The sequence below is a fragment of the Netta rufina genome (genome assembly GCF_964035555.1).
Source record: "Netta rufina genome assembly, chromosome: 3".
Taxonomy (NCBI): Eukaryota; Metazoa; Chordata; class Aves; order Anseriformes; family Anatidae; genus Netta; species Netta rufina.
The window spans coordinates 100,813,263-100,822,634 of record NC_140125.1 but is presented as its reverse complement, the minus strand read 5'-3'; positions in this window follow the sequence as shown (position 1 = coordinate 100,822,634).

The window sequence follows — 9,372 nt, the reverse complement described above, 5'->3', positions numbered from 1 at the left end:
GGCGGGGGAGGGGGGGCCTCGCTATCTGTCGCGCCGCCTCGCTTTACGACTACAGCCGGCCTCGTTTTTTGCCTGATTTGAGAGAAAACAGAGGGAAAAAAATAATAATAATAAAGTCAAACCGTGAAAACAAAAAAAAAACACGCGCTGGGGGAGGCGGGAGGGCACGGCCCGCCCGCTGGCGGCGGCAGGCGGGCGGTGGGCGGCCGCCCCGGCCCCGCCCGCCTCACCTGGGGCAGGTGAGCGGCTCCGCGGGGCCGCCCCGGCTGCGGCGCTGAGGAGAGCGGCGGGGCTGAGGCTGAGGCTGAGGCTGAGGCTGAGGCTGAGGCGTCCCGGGCGGGCAGGAGTGAGTATCCCGGGGGGTCCCGGTGTCAGGGGGCTGCCGACACTGGGGTTGGTCTGACAGCCCCGGAGGAGGTGGATTCTCCCTGTAGCCTCCTCGGTAGAGGGGTTCGGGAAGCGCCTGGTTCCTGCTGGGCTGGTGGTGGAGCACAAAGGCACGGCTGAAATGCCTCCAGTCCTGTGAGGAGCTGCTGAGGGAACTGGGGTTGTTTAGTCTGGAGGAGAGGAAGCTCAGGGAAGACCTTGGTGCTCTCTATAGCTACCTGAAAGGAAGGTGTGGGGAGCTGGGCGTTGGCCTTGTCTCACAGGTAACCAGTGATAGGACTAGAGGGAATGGCTGCAAGTTGCACCAGGGGAGGTTCAGGTTGGAAATGAGGAGACATTTCTGCTCAGAAAAAAGCAGTCAGGCACTGGGACAGGTTGCCCAGGGAAGTGGTGGAGAACATCCCTGGGGATGTTCAAGGAAAGGTTGGACCTGGTGCTTAGGGACACGGCTTAGTGGGTGACATTGGTGGTAGGGGGATGGTTGGACCTGATGATCTTGGAGGTCTTTTCCAACCTTTATGATTCTGTTATTCCTCTAAGGGGTCCTGAGGCCACAGGGGCTGTGGTATGGCCTCAGGTGTGTCCTCTTTGAGGGGAGCAGGGTGAGGAGAGCCAGCCACATAATTCTTCCATTTCAGTTGTCTGAAGCCTTTATTCACGCTTTCCATTGAGTGAGGTGTCTGGAGGTGTCAAAATTGGAAAAGAGATACCTCCCGCCTACCTTTCTGTGTGTTTGTGGATTGGGGAAGTGTGGGACAGTATATAGAAGCAAGCACTTGAGACTAGATGATCTCTGTGGGTCCTTTCCGACTGAGCTATTCCAAAAACAATTCTGGATTTCATGTAAAACCCACTGTATGAACACACACCGAGTGTGTAACACGTAGGTGTGCCTAGGTCTGAAGCATGGCTCTGCATTCCCAGCCCTCAGCAGCAGGACAGTCACGGTCTCCGCGTGGTCCAGTCAATGCTAACTTCAGACCTTTGAAGTGAGCTGGAACGAAGTTCCCTGTTGTTCTTTGGCTTGTATCAGTGTTCCTCACCGCTAGGAGTTACTATCTCTGACATAAGCTGTCTATACTTAGCTTTTTAACACATCCTGTACATTGTTTTCAAAGAGCCTGTCATGCCAGGGCACTATGAAGTGTAAACTCTGTCACTCAGCTGGATAGAAACACTACTGTAAGCAAGACAGTGCAGGAGCTTAGCTAAGCCAGGGCTCTTTGAATGCTTTAGTAATACATGTCAAGCACTTGTCATGTTGTTTTGTTTGCTTTTTAAAGCCATTCTTTATTCCTTGCTTCTTGCGTGATTATTGTAGAAACTATTCATATTCGTTGTGGGAATTAATAACTTGTTATTGATCTGTGTGCCTAGGGATATGTATGGGAAGAGGAAATGAGGGACAGAATGATGCCCATAGTTTTACTGATAGAAGCGCCTTCCACAAGAAGTAGCAGGAGTCTGTATTTTGTTAAGGTGCCCAAATACATATTTTTCTCATAGGTTACTACTGTAGCATATGGGATTATTGGGCACATGGGAGTTATAGTCGGCCACATTCTTGTTTTCTCTGTGCTTCTGTCCCCGGTGAGAAGAACAGGATGGGTTTTAGGGTTTTGTTCTCAAAAGCACAGCTTTGTTTTAGTTAAAGCTTTGTTGCGTACTTGCTTATCTCCTGGGATTGCCTGGAAGCTTATTCTTTGTGATTAAAATAGAGTTAGCCAACCAAAGCTGGGATTCAGGTATGGGGGTAGGGGGAAAATCCCAATCAAAATTTAACATGGCATACCAAGTCTTGTATTTAACATGAGAGATGGGCAGAACTGAATTCCTAGCTCTGGTTTAGCTTTGGTCATGCTACTTGTTTTGCTTGGTGGGCAGCACTCCAACCCCTTTGGTACTGACTGTTTACACATCAAACATATTACAATCAGTGTATGTGAAGACTTGCCAACAGGGCTTCAGCTAGACAGTTTCCTAAGGCTTGGGTGGCTTGATGGTTAGGCGTGGTGGCGTGTTTTGCACAAAAGCCTGCAATTCTTGTATTACAAATTCTTGGAAGAGTTCTCTTTTCAGCCTCAGGCAGCCTTCAAGGTAGCTGTCTTTGGTGCTTGTTGAAGAGCATCCCAGTGCTGTTTTCTGACTGTCTTTGTACAAATTGAATGCCAATCATTTCTTTGTCATCTGAAAGCTGCTGCTTATCATGTCCTGGTCTGCTTCACCCTCATTTGATGGTGGTAGAATTATTTTACTTATGTATTACTGACGACTAAATTCATTGTTATTTTAACGCTTTAGGTGGAACACAGTTCTTCTCCTGATCTTTCTCAACACCTGATCCTTGTGGAAATTCTCACATTAAAGGCTTGACTTGGTGTTGCAATGCTCATACAGTGTCTAGCTTTAGTGGCTAGAATTGATATTTCTTTGTTGGTGCTAAGTTTGAGCAAATATTATGTGTTCGGTCACTCTAAGAAGGGTGTCTTGTGTACCAACTTTAGTTGGAATAGGTATTGGCAGATTATTTATTAGCCTAACATCAATCCTGAATGATAATACTGAGATATACTACTGTGGATCCAGGTGAGTTATAGAAGAGAATCTGCATAAACTCTATACTAAGTAGGTGCCGTGCATTTTCTTCATATTTCAATGACTTATCGGTTTAGTTGGCATTGTCTCATATTTCATGTCTAAGCATTTAGCCTGTTAAAACCACATTATAAAACACACACTCCTCTAGTAGTTCTATTCTCCTGAGGTGAGAAATCATCCTTGTTGTAATAGACCTAGTAGTGAAGACACATTTGTCATACTGACTTGTGATTTTTTTTTGCCTTCATTTTCCCTCTTATATTTTTATCTGCTTGCCTTAATCAAACATTTGAAATATTTAAATCTTTCTTTTCTTTTCTTTTTATAATGGTACTTTTTTATTTTTTTTGTGACCATTGTGCATCTCAGAAGTAAAAACTTAAGTCTGATGTAACCTGTCATCTTTGTTCTGCTTATTCACTTTTAGTACCACACTGAATATTACCTGGCAGCTCACAAAGCTTTTGTATTGATTGTGTTTACTGGTAACAGCTTATTCAAATGTAGCGAGAGCTGTATTCCTTGTGAGAGAATAATACAGTTAATTTATTGGTTTAGGTTGGATATTAGGAAGAACTTCTTTACTGAGAGGGTTGTGAGGCATTGGAATGGGCTGCCCAGGAAGTGGTGGAGTCACCATCCCTGGAGGTCTTTAAAAGACGTTTAGGTGTAGAGCTTAGGGATATGGTTTAGTGGAGGACTTGTTAGTGTTAGGTCAGAGGTTGGACTTGGTGATATTGAAGGTCTCTTCCAAACCAGATGGTTCTGTGTATTTTGATTTCTTCCCCATACCCTTTTCATTTATCCAAGCCTAGTGCCAAGCCTACAGCTCAGTTGTAAAACTCTGAATTTAGGATTTTTGCATTCTTGCCATTGCTAAATGTTATGGGGATTTCTGAAGATTTCTAGCTACGGGCGTTCTTCTGCTGTACCTCCCACGGGGTTGAAGAGATGTCTTAAGTGTGTTTCAAAACAAATCACCTGATTCACCTGTGCCTCATGTGTTTCATGTATCACTCAGTGACTATTCATGTATCACAATTCCTTAGAAATAAGGAGGCATCGCCTCATTGAAGCATCTTGTGTATACGAAGTAAACACGTTTTTCTTTAAAGCCTCTTGTCCAGCTATGTCACTATGATAATAACCATATATAATCTGTCTCACATCACAGATCTGGTTCATCCTCCTATGAGATGAGAGGGGATTAGGGATGCTCCAAACTGACTTTGGTACCAAAACTGCTGGTAACCAAACTCGTCAAAAGCTTTTGATAATGTGGGTGGCTGTGTATTATAGGTGTTTGGGTTTGACTGTTGTTTTTTCTTTTTGCTTGTTTTCACATTCCTTGACTCTTCTCAAGGAAATAGTTTGAAGTTGAATTGATGACTGATAACATACGAAGTGGTACGTTTTGTGTTTGGATTAGTGAAGTCCTTTCCTCTTGGAGAAAAGTAATAAAAAAAATACACACACAGTGAAACCATGGGTGTGATTTTTGTGTGCGTGCTTTTTCAGCGTTAACGAAGTGGAGATTTTATAGGGAGAGGGGGGAAAAAAAAAAAGCTCCTGTGCTCTAGGAGTGCATACGTAACTGATAGCCAAGCCTGAAAAGGCAGATTGTCAGCACTAGCAGGTATCTCTGACCAACAACCTTGTATTCTTTTGGCCATGATGATGCTAACATAACTAGCATTTAAATACTTTTACCACGTTTCATACCAGTTTGTTCAGCTAGCCTGTGCAGAGGCTAAGCTTATTGTTGGACGTGTTCTTGTATGCAATTACTGCGTTTCCAATACATCTTGCCTTGCTTTCAGAAAGGTCATTGGCTAATGTCTTCTTTCATATCAAGGGGGAAAGGAAAGTATTAAACACGTAGTACAAAACCCCTTAGGGGTTGCAAAGGCACACATTGGCCTTCCAGTCTTAGCGCAGCTCTGCAAGTCTGTGTAGTTCCTGCCAATGTAATGGTACTTTAGTAAAGTATCCTTTACTAAAGGATTAGTAAAGAGGCTTTGCTGTGCAGAGGGCCTGTTTTCTACCTTTCAGCTTTGTTTCCATCACCTTGCATGATGTCTTCTGTCTCCCTTACTGTTCTTTAAATGCCTCTGACAGAATTATGCAATGTACACAATTAACATGAACCTTGCTGTCAGTGGCTGCTACTTTCTCATTCCCTCAGTCACTTTCTCAGATTCCTTTTGCTGCACCAGTGGTGCCTCCCGGCAGGATGATGCAAGTTCTGAAGCGTTCCTCTTTCATGTGCCTTGGATTCTCACAAGGAAACAACCTCTGCCTCTTGCTGTTGGCTCCAAAACCAGGAGTATGGAGCTCAGCCTCTGACTGCTGGATCCTGGTGCGTCCCAACTAAAGATGGTAGCTGTTGATTTATTTTATTTCATCCTTTTGATCCAGGTTGTTTTTCAGCTTCTACCACCACCTCCTTGGACTCTGCAGATCTTTTCTTGACTCTTGATCTGGGCTTCTTTGCTGTGTGCCATTGGCTTTCAGTACTGAAAGCAGTAAGTGGAGGGAGACTGACAGACAGAGATCCATTTAGTAGTCTGCCCATTAATACGTGCTTCTTGGCCACTGCTCTAAATCCACCTCACTTCTTCTTGGGTTAGACAAAATGCTTGCAGTGCATGTCTTGCACGTTGCTTTGTTACCAGATGAATCCCAAGGCTGGAGTTGGCTACCACAGTACCACAATGTTACATGTTAGTGAAACCAAAATGACATTCATCTCCCTAATTGTAATGCTGAGTTGAAATGTCTGGTTTAGGCTCTTCTCCAACACTGCTCTGTCTTGCTTTTCAGGTTTCTCCTTCTCCTACAATGTCTGCCTTAAACCATTCTTGACTTGTTGTCATGTTTATAAATACTCTTAATCATTCTTTGTTCATACTTGCTTTTTGGGGCTGATGCTATTGCTCTAACCACGGGCATTTTGCAAATCAGCTGTATTTTAATTTATTCTTGTGCTGTGTCTGAACTGTCCAGTGAAGTGAAAGTAAAGACGAAATTACTGCATGAGACTTGTGCCATTATTTTTAATTGTTCTAGTAACCAAAAACTAAAAATTACTTCTGCCATAATACTTCAAAGCTCATACATACATGGACAACTTTGGTATGAAATCTGCATGCTAGGTTTTGTCTGTACTTATCATCAGTCTCCTTTGAAACTACTTCTTGATGTTCAGGTTCTTACAATGCCACCCAGCTTTATTTCATCTGTTCGTATTCAGCAGAATTTTGATTATATCAGAATTAGTTCTAGCTTTTAAGTAAAAAGGCTTTATTTATTCTTTATTACACCTTGCTCAGATAATTTCACCAAATGTTCAGCCAACACATTATTACTGTTAGTCAGAATGTAAATTAGAGGCTGACGCACTTGCCTCATCAGCTTACAAATTAAGCAGTTAATCAATTTTGGTGTGATATTCCCCCATGGGGCTTTGTGTTGCTGACTCACATATGCTCAATATCTTCTCCCTTCAACAACAAGCAGCGGTGTAAATGAAGCTTGCTCCCAGTTGAGTATTTGCTGGTCACGGCATCCCAAATCCGTCACTCAGTGTATCCTCCTGATAGACATTATTGCCTCATTGCTTCTCGTTACCTCTTTCCTGAGCACCGGTTGAATACCAAACAGACAATTACATATGCATACTTAAAAGCTAATAGTGAAGACAGTGGTACAGGATTATTCCTTACGTTACTGGAGGGATAAACCGAACGTGGAGCTTCTGCTTGCTCCTAAATATTTCATACAGTATTTGTATTAAAGAGCAGATATTTCTATGACTTCCGTAGTTCAACAAATTACGGTGATGTTTACGTAGGTTTTAAGAGAAGACTTTTACTGTTCAAATCATAATGTAACCTTGAGGAGGACAGCTTGCTATGTGAACAGAAACTTTAACTGTTTTTCACGTCAAAAGAAATCCCTGTTATGGCTTTGACTGTTTATTAAATTAAATATTGACAGCAATTAAAATAGGAGGAAAAAACCTTGATTTTTTTTCCTTAACCTTCCATATAGATTCTAGTCATTTCATTGTATTTTGGGGCAAGCACAAATATTTTATAGTGCAAAAACTTCCACGTACTTATTATAAACTAGTAAATAACTAGCTTTGGATTGTCCTTTACATACTTGTGTGACTCTTTTTCCACTTTTTTAATGGCAAATGCTTAATGTTCTTTGGCTTTGGACAAATTTTCATGAAACTGATACATTTATAATTTGACAGTAAGAGTGAAGCCTCATCCACGCTATATATCTAGCCATGAAATGCTCTGTTTGTAGGTTATTATTGTCAGTTTCCTTATTTAATCTTGAATTCTGTCAACGCAATCTCGAGTGTGGCATTGCCTGAGAAGGAGAGCCTGTTCTCCCTCTTCCTTCAGTGATAAAAGATCAGATTTCTTTGACTATGGCATTGCAGCCTGGTGCAAGCAATCTTATAAAAATGGGAGTCCAGCCAGGCTTCATCAAGCATGATATTACCCATAATTAAGGTCAGGGTGTGAGTTTGTGGTTTGGTTGGTTGTGTTTTGTTGTTTAAAATGCAAACTTTTTTTGTCGTTTCCTTGAGACCCCCTGTAGGCATCCTGCCAGTTCCTTAGTATCTGCATAATGTTATGGAAGTAAGGAAACCGTGGTGGTTCTGGTGATTTTTGAGGATGGGAATTAAGCCTGTGTATGGCTGGCTGAGGAATCTCTTTCCATCTTTATTCCCTGGCAATAGAGGAACCCTACAATATTTCACACAAAAAATACCCCTTTAGAGAAATAGGAGCAGAAATCCACAATTTTCAGTTTGCTCAGACAATATTTTTCAGTCCAAATCTTGCATCTGGAAGTAAAATGTTTATCTGCACTACTCCAGTGTGATCCTAGATAAAACACGAGGATAAAAATAAGCCAGGTCAGAAAATCACGGAGACAGCCTAGGGATCTTGTGAAACGTTCAGTGTAAAGATTGGAAATAGTTGCTTTGATATCCCCCCTCCTGCCCCACAGATGTGACCACAATAAGATTTTGAAACTGATTCTTTATTCGGAGTTGAAGAGACAGTGAGGTGGTAGCAGTATTGCTTTTGCTGGCTCATGAAGGTCAGCTTTAAATTGTCTTCAATTAAGCAGTAACGCTTGTGTGCATGTAAACACACACATTCTTTTTCTGGTATCCATAAGGTCTTTCTGAAGCAGTTCTGAATCAGAAAATGTGTGTGGAAAAGGTGGTTTTTTTTTTTTTTTTTTTTTTAAACTTACCTCTTGTTTGCAGTTTTGTAGATCTGAAAACTTCTTTCTTGTCAGTAGACAGATGTGGGGAGGGGATCGAAGAGAGGTTTCTCTACTGATGTGCGTGAAGTAAGAGCCTTTTTTTTCCCTGTTTGAAACTAAGAAGCATCAGATTGGAGATGTTCCTCCAAAATCTGAGGTTGGCCAAAGAGAAGCAAGGTGGAGAGAGGAGGAAATGCATGTAAAGATAAAGAAGAGTAAAGAAGCACAGAGGTATATTTTATTTCTCCGTAATCTAGAAGCTAATGCTTGGTTTTGCTCCGTATTGTTTTTCACCTCCAATTATCAGTGTGCACAGCTGTTATTTTCATAAAGTCTTGATGACTTTGTTAGGAGTTCAGCATGGCCAGACATGCAACTGTCCCTTTTACCAGAGTTAAAATAAAGCATGTCTTCCATTTAATTCATTTTTTCTTTTAATCTTACTGAACCGTACCATGAAGTTTGTATCTGGGGAAGATTGCATAAGTGACCCTTCCCAAAATCAAGACCTCTCAACTCGCAAAACACAGTAAGTGAAAGCCTACATACATAATCATTTACCTGATTATGCAATGGCATGCACTGTGTTGCAACATTACTTATGAAGTGTAAGTTATAGCAAGCTGAAAGTGTTACTCATGCCTTCTTGGGAAGACTGGTGTTGCAAGATGTTTGTCATGATCGACATTTTGTATGCTTTCTACATACAAAATCAAAAATATTGTTTCTTTCTTACAACATACTGGTAATGTTTTCCCTCTGACCGTGAAAATATGATGTTAAGTACAAGCAACAGAAGTAATGGAGACATTTGTTCTAATCTAGTTTGTTCATCTACCAAAAGCAATTAGCCTTTAATGTTTTGCTTGGGCTGCACTGTCCTCTCTTGCTGGGGTCCATGCAGCCAGTTTCCTGCCAGGTGAACCAAGGAAGAGACGCCTTCTGAACTCCTGCAAGCCAGCTTTCAATTTTAGGGCAGTAACAGCCTGGGAAAACTGCATGTGTCAACAGCTTTTCTGAAAGTCATGAGCTCTTAGTGTTTTACCTTCTCCAATCTCCACACTTGGAGACTTGGCCATCATCTGA